Genomic DNA, 25,229 nt, shown 5'->3' with positions numbered 1-25,229 from the left:
TTCCACCAATAAAAATAATCAGAAATCAACAAAATTTTTTTCACGTTTCACAGATTTGACACAAAGAAATTAGAGAACCTACAGGGCATTACTAAACTGCTCAATATAGCGATATAGCAGCGCCTGTGTTATTAAGAAGTACGATACAATGCAAGCATGCATGTCCGAGGAACTTGTTCATCTGGTGATCCCAAAGGGCTAACGGCACAGGTGCAGTGGTGAGATGTTTACGGCTTTCCACGTTTGAAGAACTTCGTGAGAACATTTTCAGGTCTAGTTCAGTTGAATGATTGTAATGTCAACCTCCTACTGAGGAATAATATAATCAAGCTACAGTCACTATTGCATAATAAATTCTTTTCGCCGTAGCTTACCAATGTTCTCAAATATGCCTGATACAAATCTGAATATTTAGAGGGTCACTCGCGACAATACGAAATGCTGCTGTTTCTTTTTCACACTGTGTTCTCTGGGTTGTATATTACATGAAGAAATTATGTTTATTTTATGTGCATTGTGAATGAAAACGTTTTGTTTTAAGCATTTATTTACAGATTACCGTTACTGTATTGTTTTTATACCATAATAAGTGAAACAATAAATTAAAAAACAAATAAATATTACTGTAAAACAACTATTCAAAACATAGAACAATTATAAGCAAAATAAATAACTAGACTAATAATGAACGTTTAGATATTTTAATTAACTATGTCGAAAATACTCTGTCAGCACAATGTGTACAGCTTATTTTCCTAAAAAGGTGTTTGAGAAACCACTTTTATTACACAAGTATGTGTGTAACTTGAAAGCATGTTTAATTTATGTTGTGACTAAAGTTTTCATTTTTCAAAATTAATTAATAGTGGTGGGGTACCTTGTGGAGTATTTTGCAAAATTTCAAATTATTAGAAAATTCGATTATATAAGTTTCAAGAGCGTGAATTACATCCCTACTTTTATATGAGAATCATTTTTTATATATCATCGTTTCGAAGATATTCCCTCCAACCTAAAACGCCAATTTACTTTTCTGGGTGTGCGTTATCCATTAAAAGTCAAATTAGGCACAAACAAAAAAACACGTATTGCATTATTTTGCCCCCTTTACACATCCGGCAAGTTTCATTAAGATCGTTTGTTGATGATTGGGATTGTTCTCTTATTAAGCGCGTGCAGTATAGGTTTAAATGGACTGATCGCGGGATGTCGACAGATTGAGCGCAGTGCATAAATAACAGTGACTCTTTAAATAAGATGTATACAGCGCGTTATGAAAAACTGAATTACACAATAAAGATTTTACTTTACTTCATAGGTTCTGGTGACGGTAAGTATCGATTTCCTGTGAGCAAGAAATGTTTTTGATCAAATAAACAAAATCTATCTAAGCAATGAGGGTGACGTAAAAATTTTTGAGCAGTTTGTGTTTAATCCACTCAATTATTCGATAATTCCGGTTCGTATTCTCTAGTTTTCCAAACTGCGATCAAATACTTAAATCCTGGTTCATTGGCACCTTATGGCAGTTTGAATGAAATTTCAGTAGCTTATGTCCGGTCTTGCTGTATTTCGACGTTCATACATTCCTCTGCTGTAATGAACTTTGGGCAGTCTAACAATCGATATACAACTTTTCTCGTTGTTGGATGTGAGGAACAGAATTGTTGCATTATTTCAAAAATCTTATATTCCAATCCTTAAAATATTCTTAGACAGTATTTCTCTTCTAAATAAAATCGATTTGTTAGTCATTTCCACTGCTTCCACTACGAAAACGTTTGCAAGAGTGGAGCGCATTGCTCCGAGCATTACTTGTCGGAACCCTGTCTTATTTAAAGAGAGTCATCCTCGAGCCGTTATTGTAGAAAAGCAATCAGACCTTCATAGAAAGTTAAAAGGGCACTAATGTTAAGCTCCACATAAGGTACTAGGTATCGATCTCATAACGTTTTAAGGGTTTCGATTTAGTTTCCAGTATCTTCGACGAAGCTGATCATATGAAAAATTATAATCAAGAACTGATGGCGCGTTTCAGAGGTACACAAACGACTTGTCGATTCCATTTTTCTGCACAATATCTCGACAACCAACCCAACAGTCTTCTTCCTGAAAATTAGTCATTTATCAACCACGCCAAGAAAACTTGAACAATCACATAATCAGGACCTTTACCAGCGTTCTGGCTGCAAGCTGTTTCTCTTCTACATTTATATAACAGTCCTAATACTATAATCGTCACTTCGTGAAATGAAGAACTGAAGGTTTACTATCCGAAATGATTAACCATTTATATTCTAGCATTATATCAATGCTATGTCTACATAATCTATGCTTCATCGGATACTGCATATACAGCCCTGGGCATTAATAACTCTGAGGGGATAGCAACTAACGAAATTTTCCTTATTGTGCCTAAATGGTTCAAATGGCTCTGTGCACTATGGGACTTAACATCTGAGGTCATCAGTCCCAGTCCACTATAACTTACAACTACTTAAACCTAACTAACCTAAGGACATCACACACATCCATGTCCGAGGCAGGATTCGAACCTGCGACCGTAGCAGTCTCGCGGTTCCGGACTGAAGGGCCTAGAACCTCTCGGCCACCGCGGCCGGCTATAGTGCCTACACAGTACAGTAGGATAAACACATGATTAAATTTGAAGGTAATTTTGAGGATTTACAAGATGCGAAAATGTGGTACAGCGAGCTGTCACCAACAATGGCTATAACCCCGCTGCGTATGAAGTCGAAGTAAGCTTGTATGACAGATACGTGTGCTTCATTACAGGCTGCTTGAAATCTATTCCCGAGACCGTAGTGATGGCATACCGGTCTCTAGGCAACTCATGATGAGATGTTTACAGTGGGTGGGAGATCTGGAGGCAATGTTGGCCAGTGCAATAGTCGACCACCATGTGTAACGAGGTAGATAACAGAACGAGAACATGAGGGGTTACGTTTTCTTGTTAAAAAATGACGTCACGATGAGCTCGAAAATAGCGCCCAGCCACCGGCTACAGTACACCAGAGACGTAAAGGTTGCTATCAAATTTTCCGGCTATGCGAACAAGAGGTAATCCTGTTGTGTAGCCAGTGGCACAGTACGAGGTGCATTCAAGTTCTAAGGCCTCCGATTTTTTTTTCTCCGGACTGGAAAGAGATAGAAACATGTACATTGTTTTAAAATGAGGCCGCGTTCATTGTCTATACATCCCAGAGATGTCAGCACCGTACGGCAGATGGAATTTTACCGCCAGCGGCGAGAATGATAACTGTTTTAAATACTTAAAATGGCGACGTTTTCCTTACTTGAACAGCGTGCAATCATTCGTTTTCTGAATTTGCGTGGTGTGAAACCAACTGCAATTCATCGACAGTTGAAGGAGACATGTGGTAATGGAGTTATGGATGTGTCGAAAGTGCGTTCGTGGGTGCAACAGTTTAATGAAGGCAGAACATCGTGTGACAACAAACCGAAACAACCTCGGGCTCGCACAAGCCGGTCTGACGACATGATCGAGAAAGTGGAGAGAACTGTTTTGGGGGATCGCCGAATGACTGTTGAACAGATCACCTCCAGAGTTGGCATTTCTGTGGGTTCTGTGCACACAATCCTGCATGACGACCTGAAAATGCAAAAAGTGTCATCGAGGTGGGTGCCACGAATGCTGACGGACGACCACACGGCTGCCCATGTGGCATGTTGCCGAGCAATGTTGACGCGCAACGACAGTATGAATGGGACTTTCTTTTTGTCGGTTGTGACAATGGATGAGACATGGATGCCATTTTTCAATCCAGAAACAAAGCGCCAGTCAGCTCAATGGAAGCACACAGATTCACCGCCACCAAAAAAATTTCGGGTAACCACCAGTGCTGAAAAAATGATGGCGTCCATGTTCTGGGACAGCGAGGGCGTAATCCTTACCCATTGCGTTCCAAAGGGCACTACGGTAACAGGTGCATCCTACGAAAATGTTTTGAAGAACAAATTCCTTCCTGCACTGCAACAAAAACGTCCGGGAAGGGCTGCGCATGTGCTGTTTCACCAAGACAATGCACCCGCACATCGAGCTAACGTTACGCAACAGTTTCTTCGTGATAACAACTTTGAAGTGATTCCTCATGCTCCCTACTCACCTGACCTGGCTCCTAGTGACTTTTGGCTTTTTCCAAGAATGAGAGACACTCTCCATGACCGCACATTCACCAGCCGTGCTGCTGTTGCCTCAGCGATTTTCCAGTGGTCAAAACAGACTCCTAAAGAAGCCTTCGCCGCTGCCATGGAATCATGGCGTCAGCGTTGTGAAAAATGTGTACGTCTGCAGGGCGATTACGTCGAGAAGTAACGCCACTTTCATCGATTTCGGGTGAGTAGTTAATTAGAAAAAAAATCGGAGGCCTTAGAACTTGAATGCACCTCGTATAGCATCACGCCCGGTAATGCGCCGGTATCAATATGACGAGTGAGATCTGGTAACGTTCTTTCTCCTCCAAGCGTCCACAAACGTATACGTCTGTCGTGATGATGTATGAAGAATCGAGACTCACTTGAACAAATTGCGTGGCACTACTACTTTTCCGTATTTTCCGCCATCCATGATAGGAATATTTTCCTGAGGATTTAGGGTAATTATAGTTACTGAAAGTGAAAACTTTATCTTACGGTACTGGTGAAGCCTATGCCATTGTCTCCATACAGTCCTGTGAAATACGAGTTCCTTACACCCAAATCGACGGTGAATTTATTCACAGAAGACAACGAATTGCGCTATATAATTCTGTGGAGGCGGCGTCACGTCCGTTCTTTAAAAACTCGTGGTTGTCCTGTACGGCATTTACGCGTGTGCAGACATTATGTCTGCGATATTATAGATCCGTCCATGACAGTGTTGACATCGGTAGTGTCCGACCTCCTTTTACAGTGCGAGATGCAGCAACTAGACGTGGCATGGACTCAACAGGTCGTTGGAAGTCCTCTGCAGAAATATTAAGCCATGCTGCCTCTATAACCGTCTTTAATCGCAAAAGTGTTGCCGGTACAAGATTTTGTACACGACTTGATCTCTCGATTATGCCCCTTAAATGTTCGATGGGCGCTACAGTCTGAAACCGAGCGACCGCTACGGTCGCAGGTTCGAATCCTGCCTCGGGCATGGATGTGTGTGATGTCCTTAGGTTAGTTAGGTTTAATTAGTTCTAAGTTCTAGGCGACTGATGACCTCAGAAGTTAAGTCGCATAGTGCTCAGAGCCATTTGAACCATTTTTTGTTCGATGGGCTAAACACAGCCCTAACCATTACGGAGCCACCATCAGCTTGCATAGTGCTTGTTGACAACTTGGCTCCATGGCACGTGGGGTCTGCGCCACACTCGAACACTACCATCAGCTCTTACCAACTGATATCTGGACTCATCTGCGTAGACAACGGTATTCCATCTTTCCACGGTCCAACCGATATCGTCACGATCCCAGGTGAGGCGCTGCATGTGATGGCATGCCGTTAGCAAATGCACTCGCGTCGGTTGTCTGCTGCCACAGTTAATTCCGCCAAATTTCACCGCAAGTTCCTAAAGGATACGTTTGTCGCATGTCCCACATTGATTTCTTCGGTTATTTCTGGTAGTGTTTCTTGTCCGTAAGCACTGTTAACTCTAAGCAAACTTCGCTGCTCTCGGTCTCTAATTGAAATGTGTCAGGCCACTGAGTTGCCCGTGGTGAGACGTAATGCCTGAAATCTGGTATATTCGGCACACCCTTGACACGGTGAATCTCGGAATATTGAATTCCCTAACTATTTCCGAAATGGAATGTCCCATGCGTCTAGCTCCAACTACTATTCCGCGTTCTAGGTCTGTTGATCCCCGTCGTGTGGCCCTAATCACTTTGCAACCATTTTCACAGGAGTCATTCGACTACAAATGACGCCTCCACCAATGCACTGGCCTTTTATGCGTTGTGTAGGCGATACTACCGCCATCTGTAGATCTGCATATCGTTATCCCATAACTTTTGCACCTCAGTGTAAATCTCTTACGGGAAAATGTACTGAGAATCGCCAGTATTCTAGATGTAAATATATTAGTTGGGTTGGGTTGGGGAAAGAGACCAAACAGCGAGGTCATCGGTTTCATCGGATTATTGAAGGACGGGGAAGTAAATCGGCCGTGCCCTTTCAAAGGAACCATCCCGGCATTTGCCTGGAGCGATTTAAGGAAATCACGGAAAACCTAAATCAGGATGGCCGGACGCGGGATTGAACCGTCGTCCTCCGGAATGTGGCCGTGCGGTTCTAGGCGCTACAGTCTGGAGCCGAGCGGCCGCTACGGTCGCAGGTTCGAATCATGCCTCGGGCGTGGATGTGTGTAATGTCCTTAGGTTAGTTAGGTTTAATCAGTTCTAAGTTCTAGGCGACTGATGACGTCAGAAGTTAAGTCGTATAGTGCTCAGAGCCATTTGAACCATTTTTTCCCCTCCAATATATTAGTTAATGCGGCAGTTATCGTAGAATGTCAGATCAGCTGTGCTCCCCCCCCCCCCCCCCTGTGAAAGACAAATACGTCTCAAATCACGCTAAAACAAATTGCATATCGGTGCAAAAGTATTGGTATCGTTTCTCCCCATTCTGCGCGCTCACCATGTCCCGCGACGCGATCGAGATAATTTCCCTTCATACTACAATCTGTCCCTCTGCCTCTCACACAAACAATACACTGGCTGCAGTGTTATTCCGCGAGTCAGGCAACCGAGCACAAGGGTGCGATGTTCGGCTATGCGTGTCGGCTATCAGCGGTTCCGGTTCGCTCATTCACTCGTGCTGCCTCTCTTGCACGCGTTTGGTTACTGTCAAAAGCCGACCGCCACTATTTGATCCTCTCTGTACGCAGCGCACGAGGTAAGTAACGCTTCGGCGCAACTCTGCGCATTATGAGAGTTTCTAATAGCAGTACCACCGTTCTGGCCGCAAATTGTCCCTGCCTAAACCGCTTTCTGTTTAACAACATACGTATATATAAACTCTCGCATGGCGAAATATCAGCAAATGGTCGTGACAGTACCTCCGACACCTAAATAGTTCTGCTATGGAATTAGTTTGGAGGTGAAACATCCTAGTAACAAACACACTGACAGCAGATTTTATACATTGTGATGATAAACGTTTACCTGAAATACAAAGAGCTAAAATGTTCTCCAATTGTGTCAGAGACAAAAAAATTATTTAGTAATCTTCAAATCTATGCCGAAAAAAGGCTGTCTTAAATTAGTTATCGTTTTTTCATAGGCTTTTATGTTTTTAATTTTATAGGACAAATCATATGTTTCCGTGATAGAAATGCATTAGTTCACTTAATGGACTGTCTGAAATGCAGACATTTTGCTTTTGTCCATTCTGTGTGAGACGAATTTTGGTATAAAAACTACTGTATAATGGTAGCTGCGCTTTTTCTGATTTCTATTGTTAAGAACATGAAGTTAAAAGCAATACACGCATACGTTAAGCGAAGCATAACAAATTGACATCGTATGTTTCTCGTGCTCAAAAAGGAATATTCATCTGAGAAGCAAAATAAAAAGTGTTCAATAAACGTAAATACGTGAAAATATACAATTTTAATACTGAAAGACATGACACTTCGCTACATTGACTGACTGCAGCCTTTTTTAATTTATGTTATTAGCTTTAGTGTTTCCACCGCTTATAACACAGTAATACATCTTATAAAACGCATTATTCCTATTTTTCTGACATACAATTGCCTTAGATCTGCTGCGAACCTCTATAATAGTCCAAATGTTAGGAGTTGCATTGGTAGCCGTGTATACGTGTTGTGCTGGAATTCCGGATAAAAACAACTCTTTACTTTCAAGGATTAAGAGTATCAGATAATAATGTTTTGAGGACCTATAATTTTTTCGTACAAGAGTGACTTTTGATTTTATCATGTGAATATACATCTTATTTTTTAGTACCCCCTCAGTTGCAAAGTTTTGCATGCACTAATGCTTCCACTGACAAGTACTGCACGATTTCGGCCCTTTATCGCTAAACTGAATTAATAGAGTTATATTTCCCAATTAGTTTGCACCATACTATATAGCCTAAAGATCTCATGCTTCCTTTCCAGAATAAAGAATTTCCTTACTCTATGGTTTTTGGTGTGATGCGGTATGGCGATAGCAACTTCCGTTTTCGCTGACCGCTGACAAAATCCATCTACCTTGTAAGCCATTCGTTCGTGATTTCTTCTGCCTTATTCAAACAAAGAACCTGTGTACGCATAATTTTCTGAAGAAACATTTTATGTTTTTTTAAACAGCAGAAAAATATTTAATTTGTAGTTGGCCTTAAGGAAGGACGATCGTGCGTTTCTAGCTAACAGTACAATCTTTTGTGGAACTTAAAGACAACACTTACAGTTGAACAAGCAGTACTAAAGATGTGCAACATCTCTGTAATTGATCTGCAATCATTATTGTGGCATATGCTAATTTTTGGCCTAAGGCAGTTACCCCCGTATACTTACCATCAGTTATGTTGTTTTATCAACGGATTTTTCTCATATTGTCACAAGATAACCACGCAGCAATTTGAGAACACCTGACGTACGTACAGCTCTCGCCGAGATGCCACTTATCATTTATCACGGAACAAATAGAGGGCATGTTCAATTCTCAGGTCCATTTGGAAGGAAGGAAGGAATGTCGAAGCCTCAAGTCCCGCCGACAGCAGAGTCATCACATGGGATTTGAAAAGGTGGGGAAGGTAGTCGACAGTGCTCTTTGTGTACTTACACTATGTTCCTCTAGAATGCGTGTGTAATGCTTTACCACTGCGTCAACTCGTTCGGTAAGTTTTATTTAGAACCATGAATGTTTATTTTTAAATATAACAGTACGTCTCGATTAAACCAAATAGATAGGTATGCTACCTTGTAGCTGTCAGAACACAATGTCTTCCGTTCCAGATTGTATACCGATTAGGTTCCTTTCACATTACGCTCATACAATAGCTCCCTACTTAGCAATCATATACAACCGCTCGCTCACCGATAGATCTGTACCTACAGATTGGAAAATTGCGCAGGTCGCACCAGTGTTTAAGAAGGATAGTAGGAGTAATATATCGAACTACAGACCTATATCATTGACGTCGGTTTGCAGTAGGGTTTTGGAGCATATACTGTATTCAAACATTATGAATCACATAGAAGGTAACGATCTATTGATTGGTTTCAGAAAACATCGTTCTTGTGCAACGCAGCTAGCTCTTTATTCGCACGAAGTAATGGCCGCTATCGTCAGGGGATCTCAGGTCGATTCCGTGTTTCTGGATTTCCGGAAAGCTTTTGACACAGTTCCTCGCAAGCGACTCCTAATCAAGCTGCGGGCCTATGGGGTATAGTCTCAGTTGTGCGACTGGATTCGTGATTTCCTGTCAGGAAGGTCGCAGTTCGTAATAATAGACGGCAAATCATCGAGTAAAAGTGAAGTAATATCAGGTGTTCCCCAGGGAAGCGTCCTGGGACCTCTGCTGTTCCTGATCTATATAAATGACCTGGGTGACAATCTGAGCAATTCTCTTAGGTTGTTCGCAGATGATGCTGTAATTTACCGTCTAGTAAGTCATCCGAAGACCAGTATCAGTTGCAAAGCGATTTAGAAAAGATTGCTGTATGGTGTGGCAGGTGGAAGTTGACGCTAAATAACGATAAGTGTGAGGTGATCCACATGAGTTCCAAAAGAATTCCGTTGGAATTCGATTACTCGATAAATAGTACAATTCTCAATGCTGTCAATTCCAGTACCTGGGTGTTAGAATTACGAACAACTTCAGTTGGAAAGACCACATAGATAATATTGTGGGGAAGGCGAGCCAAAGGTTGCGTTTCATTGGCAGGACACTTAGAAGATGCAACAAGTCCACTAAAGAGACAGCTTACACCACACTCGTTCGTCCTCTGTTAGAATATTGCTGCGCGGTGTGGGATCCTTACCAGGTGGGATTGACGGAGGACATCGAAAGGGTGCAAAAAAGGGCAGCTCGTTTTGTATTATCACGTAATAGGGGAGACAGTGTGGCAGATATGATACGCGAGTTGAGATGGAAGTCATTAAAGCAAAGACGATTTTCGTCGCGGCGAGATCTATTTACGAAATTTCAGTCACCAACTTTCTCTTCCGAATGCGAAAATATTTTGTTGAGCCCAACCTACATAGGTAGGAATGATCATCACAATAAACTAAGAGAAATCAGAGCTCGAACACAAAAGGTTTAGCTGTTCGTTTTTCCTGCACGCTGTTCAGGAGTGGAATGGTAGAGAGATAGTATGATTGTGGTTCGATGAACCCTCTGCCAAGCACTTAAATGTGAATTGCAGAGTAGTCATGTAGATATAGATGTAGATGTTACTTTGTCTTCAGAGCCGTAATCGCTTCGAAGGCATCGTTTAAGTAGGAAAAGGAAGAAACGCTTATGTATGAATAAATATTACATTGTTTCACATATTATTTTCTGTGTGTTGTTTGAGAAGCAAAAACATCAAAGCTTGCGAATATTTAATTATTTAATTATATGTCTTCTTTTGACTCTTGTAGATTTTACTCGCACAACTTGAGTCAAAAATAGGCAGTGAAGATTTGAGATTTTCTGTTCATCTTGGTGTATTCTGAGTTTCATTACGTAGATGGCTGCATCACGTTCTTTAAAGCGGAGAGTTTCAGCTGTGTTTACATTTACAAAGTGAAGTTCATTTGTCATCCCCTGGCTCAAGGCCAACGGACGCGTAGGCGGCAACGAGACTGCGCGGCCGAGCTGCAGGAAACCAAGCTACTAGCCACCGGAAATTGGCTAGCGGGCATTCCAGCACGTGTGCCGCTCAGGCGCCGCCGCTGCCGCACCAATCGATTGCCAGTTGGTATCGCGCTCCTCGCGTTATTATATTTCCATTAGAACAAATGTTTCTGGGAAGTAAAGACCTTCACCACTCGGACTACTGCTGTTTACTCCGTGTCTTTTGACTAACCACGAAAGCCTCAACCTGTACTCCCATCGAAACTAAAGCTGTCTCTCTCTTTTACCTCAATCTTACCTCTCCAAAACTTTTCCGGTGAGCACTTTCCATTACTGAAGTACAAACCTGCAGGATCTTCAGTATTTCCTTACACAGCTTTCAAGGACACCCCCCTCCCCCGCCCCCCTCGCCACACACTTATACTAAACCTCCAGGAATTTCACAGTTTAGCCAATTAGTCCGTAGAGGATGGTAAAGAGACGTACAGTATGACCGGCCGTGCTTTTCCATCCCAATTTTGCGAAAATTAAGACAATCCGTCCTTGAACTATTTCAGTGATTCTTTCTACCTCTTTTGCCGAGACGCTCTCGAAGTTTATGTCAGTCGCAGAGGCAGTATCAGCACCGTCTGTTTTCCTGTAAAGTGAAGTTCTGCTTCTTGTGGTTCTAAGAGATGAAACGGGAAGCTATCTTATTCGGAACAATGTTCAGAAGGGATACTCCTATAATGCATTTATTTACGAAACACCATAAACTGATTATGGCCACGCGGGGTAGCCGCGCAGTCTAGAGTGTCGCGTCACGGTCTGTTCGGCTACACCCGTCGGAGGTTCGAGTCCTCCCTCGGGCATGGGTGTGTGTGTCGTCCTTGGCGTAAGTTTGTTTAGTTTAGATTAAATAGTGTGTAAGCTTAGGGACCGATGACCTCAGCAAAAAAATGGTTCAAATGGCTCTGAGCACTATGCGACATAACTTCTGAGGTCATCAGTCGCCTAGAACTTATAACTAATTAAACCTAACTAACCTAAGGACATCACACAAATCCATGCCCGAGGCAGGATTCGAACCTGTGACAGTAGCTGTCGCTCGGTTCCAGACTGTAACGCCTAGAACCGCATGGCCACTCCGGCCGGCTGACCTCAGCAGTTTGGTCCCGTAAGACCTTACCATTCCTTTCCAAAAAAACTGATTATGTCGACACAATAAACGATAATTACCTGAAAACTAATAATTTCCTGAGAGCAAGGTCTTACGACAGAACTAGATCGGCTGGCATCCTAACGGCGACTGACGAGCATGACGCCAAATCTGTACCTCGTACTTATACTCGTGATATTTCGTAGCCGTCCGTACATTTTCGTTTGCTTAAACATTATTCATTTATTTATTAAGATGATCGAATTCTGGCGTTGTACTATTGTTGTAAGGAAGTGCTTATGACCTGTGAGCTTCTCCTAATATCTGTATTGGAAAATGCGAATTTTATTAGCAAATATTATTTGCTTCGCGACAGGATAACTGTGCTTGACGTAACTCGCTGCTAACATAACGGGCCTTCTCACGCCTAGCCACAGCGCCTAAAACCATCTTGCACTCGAAACGCTCTACGATCCACCGGCTCCCTCAGCCGGCGTGGAAACTGAAATCTTACGCTCGACTGTGTGCGTTATGCAGTACAGCTTTACTCACTGAATGCTACAGAATATCTGTAGACGCGATACAAATAAAATGTGGCTTGAACAGAAGGATTTCCTCACAAGCTGCCATAATACGATGAGCAGCCAAGAGCTCTTGCACTTGGTTCTGGCTATTCAGCGTCAACGACCGGTAATCAAAAAGTATTTTATAGTTACGTAAATTACTTAAAAATTACGTTGTATGTAATAGGTACGTCTTTCCAGGTAACAAAATGCATATCAGCTCACTTCATTATCTCGATGAACAGCAGAAGACATGCTTATAACAAGGCAACGTTTTTTGGTATTCATATATTTTTTTGGTTTCATCGACTTGATTTAGCAGCTAACTTTCAGTAATTTGCTTAATTTTTAGTGTAAGAAAATTAATATAAAACTATTTTCGTGTATCTTTCATATACAAAACATTACATTTAGGAAGGCTCTAATTATTTTTAAGTTTGGTTGTTTCCAATTTGCATTACCTTCTAGTTTGGTTTCTTTGAAAAAAGAAAGTGGGTTGTGGGTCATTTTGGCTCAGTAGGAAAAGCGGTACCTTTCCATTTGAAAAGATATAGATTGCCATAAAATCATATTTACTTATTATCTCAAAAACATTTGTTCATAAGGAGATTTCAAACCATAAACTTTATTACTGCGAACTTAATTATTATTATTACTGCTGCATTAACGTTAATAATGCAACATAAAAACCTAAGAGGATGTTTGATCTGCAACTGGAGGGGAAGAGGCCCAGAGGAAGACCAAGAGATAGATGGGTGAAGGGAGTGAAGGAATGTGTGACGAGAAGAGGAGAGAACTGGACGAAGGTGGAAGAGGGGGAATGGTGGAAAGACAGAACACGATGGAGAGGCTTGTGTTCCCGACAGACCCAGCCAGTGGCTGGAAACTGTCCAAGATGATGATGATGTGTGACGAAAGTATGAGAAAACCACATTTTATTTTATGCTTCCATAAAGTCTCTACTTCGCCTACGAACTCAGACACAACGTGAAATATATATATAGGGTGTAAAAGATTTTGTTTACAACGTAGCATAGCTATGTAGTGGAAGTCGAAACGAAGAATTTTATACAAGACACTTGTGGTCTATTAAGTTGGGAAACAGCCACCAACAGGTTTACAAGACTACATGAGCTATAGACCACGCGCGTCGCGTGAGATTTTCATGTTCTCTTCTTCAGCTCTCTACACATCGTCATCGATTGTTTCGCAATTGTTGCTTGCATTAGCTTGTTATTTCTCCACTGCCTAATTATTACATGTTTGTCTGTTTGTTGTATCTGCTCGTAACGGGCACCACATCGTCCGTAATTGGCGAGCTGTCTGTACTCGGGGCCAGTTTTCCATGCGCCACCCTATATTATTTCCCTGCGATCAAGGCTACGGTTGGCTAAACGACAGGTTCTGCAGAATCACGGAAATTACTTCTAAAAGTGTGTAAGAATTCTGTAATGAATAAAAACTCTACACCCTAGGGGGGGGGGGCAAGTGCCCCCTCTTGGTGCCCTCCATCCTTTAGTCACCTACACTACTAGTTTTCAGTTTTTCATAAGAACCATATACCAAGCACAAATGAACGGTGAACGAGTAAAAATGAACGGTTCCCAAAAAAGAACGATCAGCAGTGAACTAGTTCTCAAGGATGAACGAGCTTGCCCATCTCTACCGTGGACACAAGTGTCCGCAGACGGATGTGAGTCGGGAGTAGCAGGAGCTAGCGCGCCTCACCGCTAAAGCGACAGGGTGATAGCGCGTCAAGAACCATCAGCTTGGTCCCCCGGCAAGCAGGTGGTAGAAAGCTTCAAGTCTTCATATGAGCGGATGGGAGGCTGGCAGTTCTCAGCACCTAAGTTCAACAGAACAGGCTGGCTGCAGTCTCGGAAGGTAGTAGTCATCTGGCGAACGGTAGCCAGCTCATCTCATGTTCTGCCTCGATGATGTCTCGCTGCAATTGGGAGATAGGTCTCGAGGAGTGCTATCAATTTCCCCTTTACCGCAGCTGGAGTCCTCCTAAATCGGGCCAAAGTCCCCTAAATAGATTACCATTCTAAATAGCTAAATCACAGTTTTGAAAACAGCTGCAAGACAGCAACCGTAGAAGAACATGATTTGTATAATATGGTCAACCGGTTGCAACTCTTTGTTACTGTAACTTGGTCTCGACACCGACTATGTACGTCGCCATTAGAAAATCCAAACTACTACCTAAAAAGATTACAAGACCATTAATACAGAGACAAACCTAGAGTAGATACTTACGAGAAGACTACACGCACATGTAGCAATAGATGAACAGGTTTACAAACAAAATGCTCTCGTCATATAAAGTACTATATAGGAAAATAATATTTAACTGCATAAAAATTATAGACAGTGGAACTGATATAAACTTGGTAATTGACAGTAAAATTATCGTTGCATATCATAGCCATAGGTAGCAAAAAGAAACAGGCACCGGAAAGCGGACTAACAGGTTCACAGGCTGAAGTTGCCACATCGGGGAAAAGAAACAAGTCGGCCTGTGAGCCTCTCAGTCTGATGCCACTTCCACAGCCTGTTTTCTCTTACAGCCCATAGTTGCGTATAGTGTGGTACGCCATTAAGTGATAATTTTAGTAACGATTACCAATTTTATGTCAGTTTCAATCTCTATAATTTTATGTGGTTTAAATAGTATCTCCTTATAAAGTATTTTATATAACGAGAACATTGGAGTATAGTCTCCTCATCAATCTATTCGATATAATAAGCATCTATTACTGGTTTTTCCCTATGTTAATGGTCTTGTAATCTTTTCATGTGATTGTTTGGATTTTCTGAACGAGACGCCCATAGCCGGTGTCGAAACCAGGTTGAAGTAAAATCTTGTTGCAACCGGTTGTCAATATTATACAAATCAAATAGCTATATTATTAAATTTCTGTTTCTTTTTTGGGTGGTGGGAGGAGCGGGGGGCGGGGCGGTGTCGCAAACATTTCAATAACTTGTAACACTTTAGTTGGCATAATTGTGAATTGCAATTCTTTCAGGAAATGCCACCATCTGCCTCAGTGTTTAAAACATTACAGAGAACTTAGAGTCGCATGAAGTTCTGGCAGCAATTTTACAGTGATCATAAGCATCTTCCACCGTGTTTGTATTACATTTTACATAAACTCCATATAGAATAAGCAAGATTCCACTTGAAAAGTTAGAAGTTTCTAATGATCAATCAAGGTGATATTTTTTTAGGGAAGTATCGAATTTACCTATTTTGAATAGGGCATTCGTTCGCTCCGACGAGATGGAATAATACCTGTGATAGTACCCAAGGTATTCAATATAATGCCAATTCTAACTCATTGTCTCTCTCTCTCAGCAAAGACACGACTAATGCCTAAATTTCAGCATTATAATATATTACGCTGTGGTGAACATTGCACGAGAATAGTGTGGGTTGCAATCTTTCTGACAGAGCTGAGGTGTTTCGAGTATCGTTTCTCACTGTTCCAGGAGTACGCACCAAATTCCGATCAAGCCTTATCCATGAAACATGCAGTTTTAATAATTTTTGAACTACTCACAAAGCAATTTCCCTTAATATAACTCACAAAGGAAGTGGAATAATCCCTAGAAGTCTCCATGATCTGCCAGAACGTTTGCGTCTTCTTCGCTTAATTCTGTTTGTTAGTGGTCGTACGTGGATATTTTGAACTTAACTGGTTTGGAGGGTGATAGTAGAGCGCTGGGGTTGCCGAGCGGTTCTAGGCGCTACAATCTGGAACCGCGCGATCAGTACGGTCGTAGGTTCGAATCCTGCCTCGGGCATGGATGTGTGTGATGTCCTTAGGTTAGTTAGGTTTAAGTAGTTCTAAGTTCTAGGAGACTGATGACCACAGCAGTTAAGTCCCATAGTGCTCAGAGCCATTCTTTGATAGTAGAGTGAAACGTGTATAAAATTAGTTAGGTTTAAGTAGTTCTACGTTCCAGGGGACTGATGACCTCAGATGTTAAGCCCCATAGTGCTCAGAGTCATTTGAACCATTTGAACGGGTCAGGAAAGGATATGGAAAGAAATTGACCTAGATCTTTTCCGAAAGAACCATCCCGACATTTGCCTTAAGCGAATTAGGAAATCACGGAAAATCTAAATTAGGATGGCCGGGCAGTGATTTGAACCGTTGGCCTCTCGAATGTGCGTCCATCGTGCTAACCACTGCGCCAACTCGCTCGGTCCAAAATCGGGCTTTACCTGCTGCATCTGTATATTGCAAAACCTCCGTCCAGAAACCTACAGTGTCTCAAATTTTCTCCACTGTTTGTTTTGCAGGGCATCCCATTCTGAGAGGATGTCGTCTATTTCTTCAGTTATCTTAGTACTTCTGAAGCAGGAGACAAATGGTAGAACATCTGATCTCACTAGGAAGTTGCAGTGGAAGGGAGAAGTATAGTCATCTTTTACAGAACTGCTGTATTTTCTGGCAAGTGCTTTTAAAATACCCTACAAAATTGTGCTGGGAACTTCTTGCATCTCTCATGTATGTTGGAACGTTCTTCTGGCTTAAGACCTTGTGCCATTCATTGAAATTCGTAACTCAAGTACAACGCTGAAGTGTACATTTGGTGATTTTCAAAATGAAAATTTTGTATTTCTTACTGACAAGGGGACCGCGCCTATTCGTCATCACAGATTTCGTCCACATTTATGGTATGTTATACGATGGGCCCAACGGGAAGAGTGCAGAACGGGAATCTGGGGGTTGTGGGGTCGAGTCGTCATGGGGAAACTTTATTATTTTTAATTTTTACGTTACTTATACTGCAAATAAACCGAAATTATGCTCAATATACTGTATTTGATTTGATGAATCCCTTTGTGAAGGAGAATAAATTTCTTCTGTTAACTGAGCCGCGGGGAGAGCAAAGAAATCCACAAATACAGTATATATTGACCCAACAGCTACTATGAATTAAGACTCAAAAGAATAACAGACATTGGCTGCCAACATTTGCAATTCCTTTACACCTTAAATCTGCAAGTGTACTACGAGTTTTTTCGAGGTGAAGGACGATAGCCATTGTGCAGTATTTAAGTGATTCACCCTAAATGCACACCGCTAGTGCAACTCTGCTATGCCTGTTTTTATTATCATCTAAATAATTTGGTCGAAAAGCTTCAAAATTGCCCTTAACTCATCCAGAGAAAAAAAGAAACCACAACCCGAAGAAACTGTATCAAAATAATTTCCGTAGTACATGTCAAGTTGTCCCCAATATTTGGCGAAATGACTCCTTACGCGTGGTTTACTGCCAAAGTGTGCATTGAGGGAGAATTTTTTATGAATGTAAACATTTTTTATACAAAGATCAGAACAACCATGTGTTTGTAAAAATGCGTTCATAAGGTGTGCAAGATGCAAAGAAAATTACTGCTTGACCAAGTATTACCCCAGTACGTGGAAATCATCAACTGTAAAATAACAAATGGTTCAAATGCCTCTGAACACTATGGGACTTAACATATGAGATCATCAGTGACCGAGAAATTAGAACTATTTAAACCTAACCAACCTAAGGACATCAAACACATCCATGCCCGAGGCAGGATTCGAACCCGCGACCGTAGCAGCCGCGCGTTTCCGGACTGAAGCGCCTAGAACCGCTCTGCCACATCTAAAATAACAAAAGTATCTAATTTTATGCACGAAATACCTGTGTACCCCTTAAAATATACCTTTCTCGATATTTATCTACCATTCTAAATCTTTCTCTGCCTTTCTTTTCATGCCTTTTGTGACAATATTAATCTTTAAAATATACTGAGCACTATTTCAGTTTATTTGCTGTGCAGGTAACTTAAAAATTGAAATTGTGTAGAAACAGGCTCCGCATATGGTCTCGATACCACGCCCTTGGGATTACCTTTCCCCGCTGCGCCAACTGCTGCCCGAAAACTCCGACAACGTAAATGCGCCATGCTTCACCCACCCAGTCCCAAATATGCTGTATTTTTCCAATCACTTGACGCCCTTGAGCTCCCGCTTCTGTCACCTTCATTTCTGAACAAGCCCTGCATATACCATAAACTGGGACAAAATCGGTGGCAACTAGTAGGGGCTATCCCCTTGTGAGTGGGAGCAACACTCTTTCTGAGAAGAGAGCTGCGAACAGAAAGACGATTTCCAAGTCTTTCTTAGCCTCGCTAACAACACTTTGAGAAAGCAAATTAATTCTGCATATGGAGTTTAATTCATTTCTGATGAATATCAACAGGTTTTGTATGCCGGAGAACCCTTTACCGTGTAATGTTTTTCAGACATGTAGCATGTATCATGTCTTTTAGAGAGAGAAAATAGAAGATTCAGTCCACGTCATTGCTTGAGGATTGTATGAAGAGCAGAACATCTAGTTAGCCAACGTGTTTTAGAGAGTCCTTGATTTCTTTACTGGATTGCAATTATCATTCATAATTTTGTACACCTGTTTGTATTGGTCGAATGTGTTAGCACTATAAGAAAACCAACTGTGTGTTTCTCTAGTAAGGAATTACAACTGGCGTGGGAAGACTGCTGCAGCTTTTTCTGCACAAAGGTAAAGACAATGCCAAACGCACTTAACAACAATGAAGAGAGAAACTATTTTTTTAGAGGACCTAGTACAGAGCTATGGAATTCTATCATTGCATTTGCACCACCCACGCGAATTCCTATCAAATTTATCAGTTTACAACAATCGTTTTCCAATTATGAATGTAGAACACTATAAATTATTTGAGCATGACAATCGGTTAATCGTAGAGTACAATAAAATGTAGTTATAATGCATTTCTTCAAAGCGGAAAGGTACCTACGCAAAATGCAAAGCTGCTTTCGAGTCCTTACGTCTGCGCTTTCATCAATAACTAAAGAATATATACTATTTTTTATTTCTAGGATTAAATCCCCTTCAGCACTAGCGCTGATTACATTTCTAATAATCATGGTACATGTTGTGCGATGTATTTTTAGAACCTGCTAACAAATTGAAGGTCGTAACATCGGCAGCAGTTCTCCTAGATGATTTGTAATGTTAATGGGAGAGTGTTGGGCAACATAAACAAACACTTTTAATTGACTCAAATGGTTCAAATGGCTCTGAGCACTATGGGACTTAACTTCTAAGGTCATCAGTCCTTTTAATTACGTCAGATGCTTTATTGTTTGACATGATTTTGTTATTTTTTCCATTTTACGTTTTTCTTCGTCCTTTTATTTGCATGATCCAGCAGATCCTTTTTTATGAGCTTGAAGCGTAGTATGGCAGTATCTGCAAAAGTTCTACATTCTTGACGGATCAGAGATCAAACAAACAGAAAAGTAACGAAGGGGGATTCAGCTACTAATTAATAGTAATCCCTCTATAACGTGCATTAAACACAGAAACAGCAGTAATTAGTATTTATTTTCACCGAGAAAGCGTTCCATAAAAAGTATGCATTTCGAGCGGCTTATTCATGCATTCATTCCAAAATTCCATTGCGGAAAAATACTGATTTTTAATAGCTATGCTTTATTGTATACTAAAGAGAAGCAGTAGTTTCAGGATGACGTACTAAGATGTAAACCGTAGCATACAGGCTACAGTACAAGCTACACTACTGGCCATTAAAATTGCTACACCAAGAAGATGACGTGCTGCAGACGCAAAATTTAACCGACAGGAAGAATATGCTGTGATATGCAAATGATTAGCGTTTCACAGCATTCACACAAGGTTAGCGCCGGTGGCGACACCTACAACGTGCTGACATGAGGAAAGTTTCCAACCGATTTCTCATACACAAACAGCAGTTGACCGGCGTTGCCTGGTGAAACGTTGTTGTGATGCCTCGTGTAAGGAGGAGAAATGCGTACCATCACGTTTCCGACTTTGATAAAGGTCGGATTGTAGCCCATTCGATTGCGTTTTATCGTATCGCAAGATTGCTGCTCGCGTTGGTCGAGATCCAATGACTGCTAGCAGAATTTGAAATCGGTGGGTTCAGGAGGGTAATACGGAACGCCGTGCTGGATCCCAACGGCCTCGAATCACTAACAGTCGAGATGACCGGCATCTTATCCGCATGGCTGTAACGGATCGTGCAGCCACGTCTCGATCCCTGAGTCAAGAGATGGGGACGTTTGCAAGACAACAACCATCTGCACGAACAGTTCGACGACGTTTGCAGCAGCATGGACTATCAGCTCGGACACCATGGCTGCGGTTAGCCTTGAAGCTGCATCACAGACAGGAGTGCCTGTTATGGTATACTCAACGACGAACCTGGGTGCACGAATGGCAAAACGTTATTTTTTCGGATGAATCCAGGTTCTGTTTACAGCATCATGATGGTCGCATCCGTGTTTGGCGACATCGCGGTGATCGCATTTTTGAAGCGTGTATTCGTCATCGCCATACTGGCGTATCACCCAGCATGATGGTATAGGGGCCATTGGTTACACGACTCTTTTGTTCGAACTGACGGCACTTTGAATAGTGGGCGTTACATTTCAGATGTGTTACGACCCGTGGCTCTAGCCTTCATTCGATCCCTGCAGCCGGCCGGTGTGGCCGTGCGGTTCTAAGCGCGTCAGTTTGGAACCGCGTGACCGCTACGGTCGCAGGTTCGAATCCTGCCTCGGGCATGGATGTGTGTGATGTCCTTAGGTTAGTTAGGTTTACGTAGTTCTAAGTTCTAGGGGACTGATGACCTCAGTAGTTAAGTCCCATAGTGCTCAGAGTCATTTGAACTCGATCCCTGCGAAACCCTACATTTCAGCAGGATAATGCACGACCGCATGTTGCAGGTCCTGTACGGGCCTTTCTGGGTGCAGAAAACGTTCGACTGCTGCCCTGGCCAGCACGTTCTCCAGATCTCTCACCAATTGAAAACGTCTGGTCAATGGTGGCCGAGCAACTGGCTCATCACAATACTCAAGTCACTACTCTTGATGGACTGTGGGAACGTGTTGAAGCTGTATGGGCAGTTGTACTTGTACCTGTTTGACTCATTACCCAGGCGTATCAAGGCCGTTATTACGGCCAGAGGTAGTTGTTCTGGGTACTGATTTCTCGGGATCTATGCACCCTTATTTGCTGAAAATGTAATCACATGTCAGTTCTAGTATAATATATTTGTCCAATGAATACCCCGTTTATCGTCTACATTTCTTCTTGGTGTAGCAATTTTAATGGGCAGTAGTGTATATAAACACCGTCACTGCGAAGCATGCGCGTATAATCAAACAAAGGGGAGATAAACGTTCCTTTCAGCAAGGGATACGGTCCCCTCTTCTATGTCTATCTCTGGAAATACATTTTGTCAATGGGTGTCATAATTCTCTTTATATGTACACACTTACACTTAAAACGTTTTCATATTTCATTTCACAAGTTTCACTGTGTCGTTCCTTTCTACCGATCTACTGCTGCTAACTCATCTGATCTATACTCTCTCGAGTCGCCGACTAATCGTAATCGCTATAATCCCCAATTCAAGAAGGCTTTTGTTGTGGGAACGGTCGTACCATTTGTATATAAATGTATATGTATATTTACATAAATGACCTGTTGCTAATGTCAAAAGTTATATGAGGCTGCTGGCAGACGATGGTGCTGCATACGGAAAAGCCGCAACGCTGCAAAAACGTAGCTTGGTTGCTTGATTTGGGGGAGGGGACCAAACAGCGAGGTCATCTGTCCCATCGGATTAGGGACGAATGGGAAGGAAGTCGGTCGTGCCCTTTAAAGGAACCATCCTTGCGTTTGCCTGAAGCGATTTAAGGAAATGACGGGAAACTTTAATGAGGATTGCAGGACGCGGATTTGAACCGTCGTCCTCCCAAATGCGAGTCCACGAGTCCAATGGGCTAACCACTGCTCGACCTTGCTCAGTGAAAATACAGCAAAATGCAGGATGGCATGCAGGGACTCGAAACTCGTTGCAGACTGTTGTCCTCGACGTAAACTAACGTAACGTATTCCAAATCGACAAAAACACCCGCAATTTTCAGATTAAATGGTTATCGAATAATCACTGGAAGTAGTCACAGCCATTAACTGTCTGGGGGTATGCATATGGAACGATTTAATATGGAACGATCACATACAACTAATATGATGTGAAGCAGATACCAGACTGAGAACCGCTGAAAGAATCTACAGGAAGTGTGGTCCGCCCAAGAAGGAAACAATTTACTGCACACATGTTCGACAAATAAAAATGTTCAGATGTGTGTGAAATCTTATGGGACTTAACTGCTAAGGTGATCAGTCCCTAAGCTTACACACTACTTATTCTTAATTATCGTAAGGACAAACACACACACCCATGTCCGAGGGAGGACTCTAACCTCCGCCGGGACCAACAGTCCATGACTGCAGCGCCTCAGACCGCACGACTAATCCCGAGAGGCCGACAAATAAAGTATTACTCGTTAGTCTGGAACTCCTGCCAGACAGGACTGATAGAGGAAATAGAGAAGGTCCGAAGAAGAGCAGCGTGTTTCTCTACAGGTTCGCTTAGTGTGGGCGAAAGTGTCACAGACGTGTTCACCTAACTACAGAGGCAGACGCTGCAATAGAGGCGTTTTCATTACGGTGCCAGATTCTGCAAAAATTGGAGGATGCACGTTCTTAGACGCGTAACCCAATATATTTCGTCCTTCTACGTATATCTCAGGAAAATACTTTGAAAGCAAACTAAGAAAGAATCGAGCTCAAACGTTTCTTCCTGTGGAATAATCGTTTCTTCCTGTGGAACTTTCACGACTGCAACGGGACAGGGCAAAGTGAAAGTGGTGCAGACACTACCCTCCGCCATACACTATCAGGCGTCTTGCTCAGTATAGTTGTAGATAGATGCCGGTAGTAGAGAGTGTTGATTTCAGTCGATTAAGTATTATGTTGAATGACTGTTCGGAATAGTATTTTTAAAGCATTTACGTAAGATAGGTAAAGGAATTCCTTTAAAAACACAAATTACAACTACAGACAGCTACAAACTGTTTAGACATCTAGCCACCAAGTGAACAGAGCACGTTGGTGTATGATTTTGAAATTACTAGCGTTCGCATGAACTAGGCACATATGTTTCAGTCCCCCCTTAAACATCTTTGCCACTCTACACTAGTCTGTTACCAACGTATCATTTACATTTAAGATCATCTGTTCCTCCCCACTACGAGTTCTGGTATAGTCCTCTTTAATAGCATTCCATCTTATCCATATTATGTTACCTTATGTAGTTACTTCTCGTCTCTTACTGAATTTGCTTCGACATGTGCTTTCTCCAATATTCTGCATTATATTTCATAGTCAATTACCCCACCTACAGCCCAGCTTTTATTGACTGACTCACACAACTCGCTATTTGTTGTACTAGGTATCTTTATTTAGTGAGATTTAATTTCATAGTCTTTGATGGAATTAGAGTTACTTTTTCATATTAAGTAAGAACATTGTTAACATACGAGTTCATTTTTCTCTTTACGTCATGTTGGAACGTCCGACTAATTCGTGTCGTTGACCTGTTTCGCAAAACGCTGTATTAACGTTTTCGAATAGTTCAAATGGCTCTGAGCACTATGGGACTTAACATCTGTGGTCATCAGTCCCCTAGAACTTAGAACTACTTAAACCTAACCAACCTAAGGACATCACACACATCCATGCCCGAAGCAGGATTCGAACCTGCGACCGTAGCGGTCGCGCGGTCCCAGACTGTAGCGCCTGAACCGCTCGGCCACACGGTCGGCCTAACAACTTTTTCGCTTTATTTCAGACTTCATATTTATTCAGTTTTTCGTTCTGGTACTTTATGCTGTGACTGGTAGAAAGACTATTCATCCCTGCTACTAAACTACAAAGAATATTCGAGATTCAGAAACTGACATCACAAAACATAGTTGTATGAAAACTTATTAAGAGACCAACTTATGGTACCATCACTTTCAGTAATGTTTTCATCATAATATCCACGACAATCTGTACTAACGGTAACCAAATGAACTAGTTTCCAGACCGTGGCGTCAAGCAATTTCTTGGCAGGCTTCCTTCACTCATCGGGAAGTGTCCACCAACTTATTCACGTTAAGTGGAAGAACGCCGTATTTTCACTTTCAGTTGAAACGGAAAATACAGTTATTACAGATACACATAAATTATTTCACTGGAGTCAGCTTCCTTGCCTCAATGTTTCTGTAGTACAAGGTCTAGCCGTTGATCTTACTCCTAAATGCATGTTTTATTATTTTATTTCTTTGTTTTTAACGCTATCTAATAATTCCGGTAGCTGTTTGTTCATGAAGTGTGCACTGTTCCATTTATAGATTGATGTAACATAATTAACCCTTCCTTTTATATAATATTTCTATTTAATAGTCCCGGTATTATTTTAAGGCTTTGTGTCGGACTAAAGCTGCTTTCGAGACGGCGGCGCGAATTTGACTACTTCCTTCCCAGGTTTCTCTAACACTCCACTATTCTTTCTCTACTGTGTGAAAGATTGTTAGATTATTTTGAAGGTATAATACCTAAGCAAGAGAGAAGTGGTGAACATTAGCTTGGCTACTGTACAGTTTTAAAGTGGTGGCAACATCCCGCGAAAATCCTACTGAAATTACGGAGAACGTAGGCTACAGCGGATGCCAGACAGCATTTCGTGTGTTTTTCCCTTCGTATGCAGATAGATCTGATGATAATAACTGCGAGTTACAAGTGCGTATATAGG

The sequence above is a fragment of the Schistocerca cancellata genome, chromosome 4, assembly GCF_023864275.1.
Source record: "Schistocerca cancellata isolate TAMUIC-IGC-003103 chromosome 4, iqSchCanc2.1, whole genome shotgun sequence".
NCBI classification, from domain to species: Eukaryota; Metazoa; Arthropoda; class Insecta; order Orthoptera; family Acrididae; genus Schistocerca; species Schistocerca cancellata.
Note: the sequence above shows the minus strand (reverse complement) of the source record.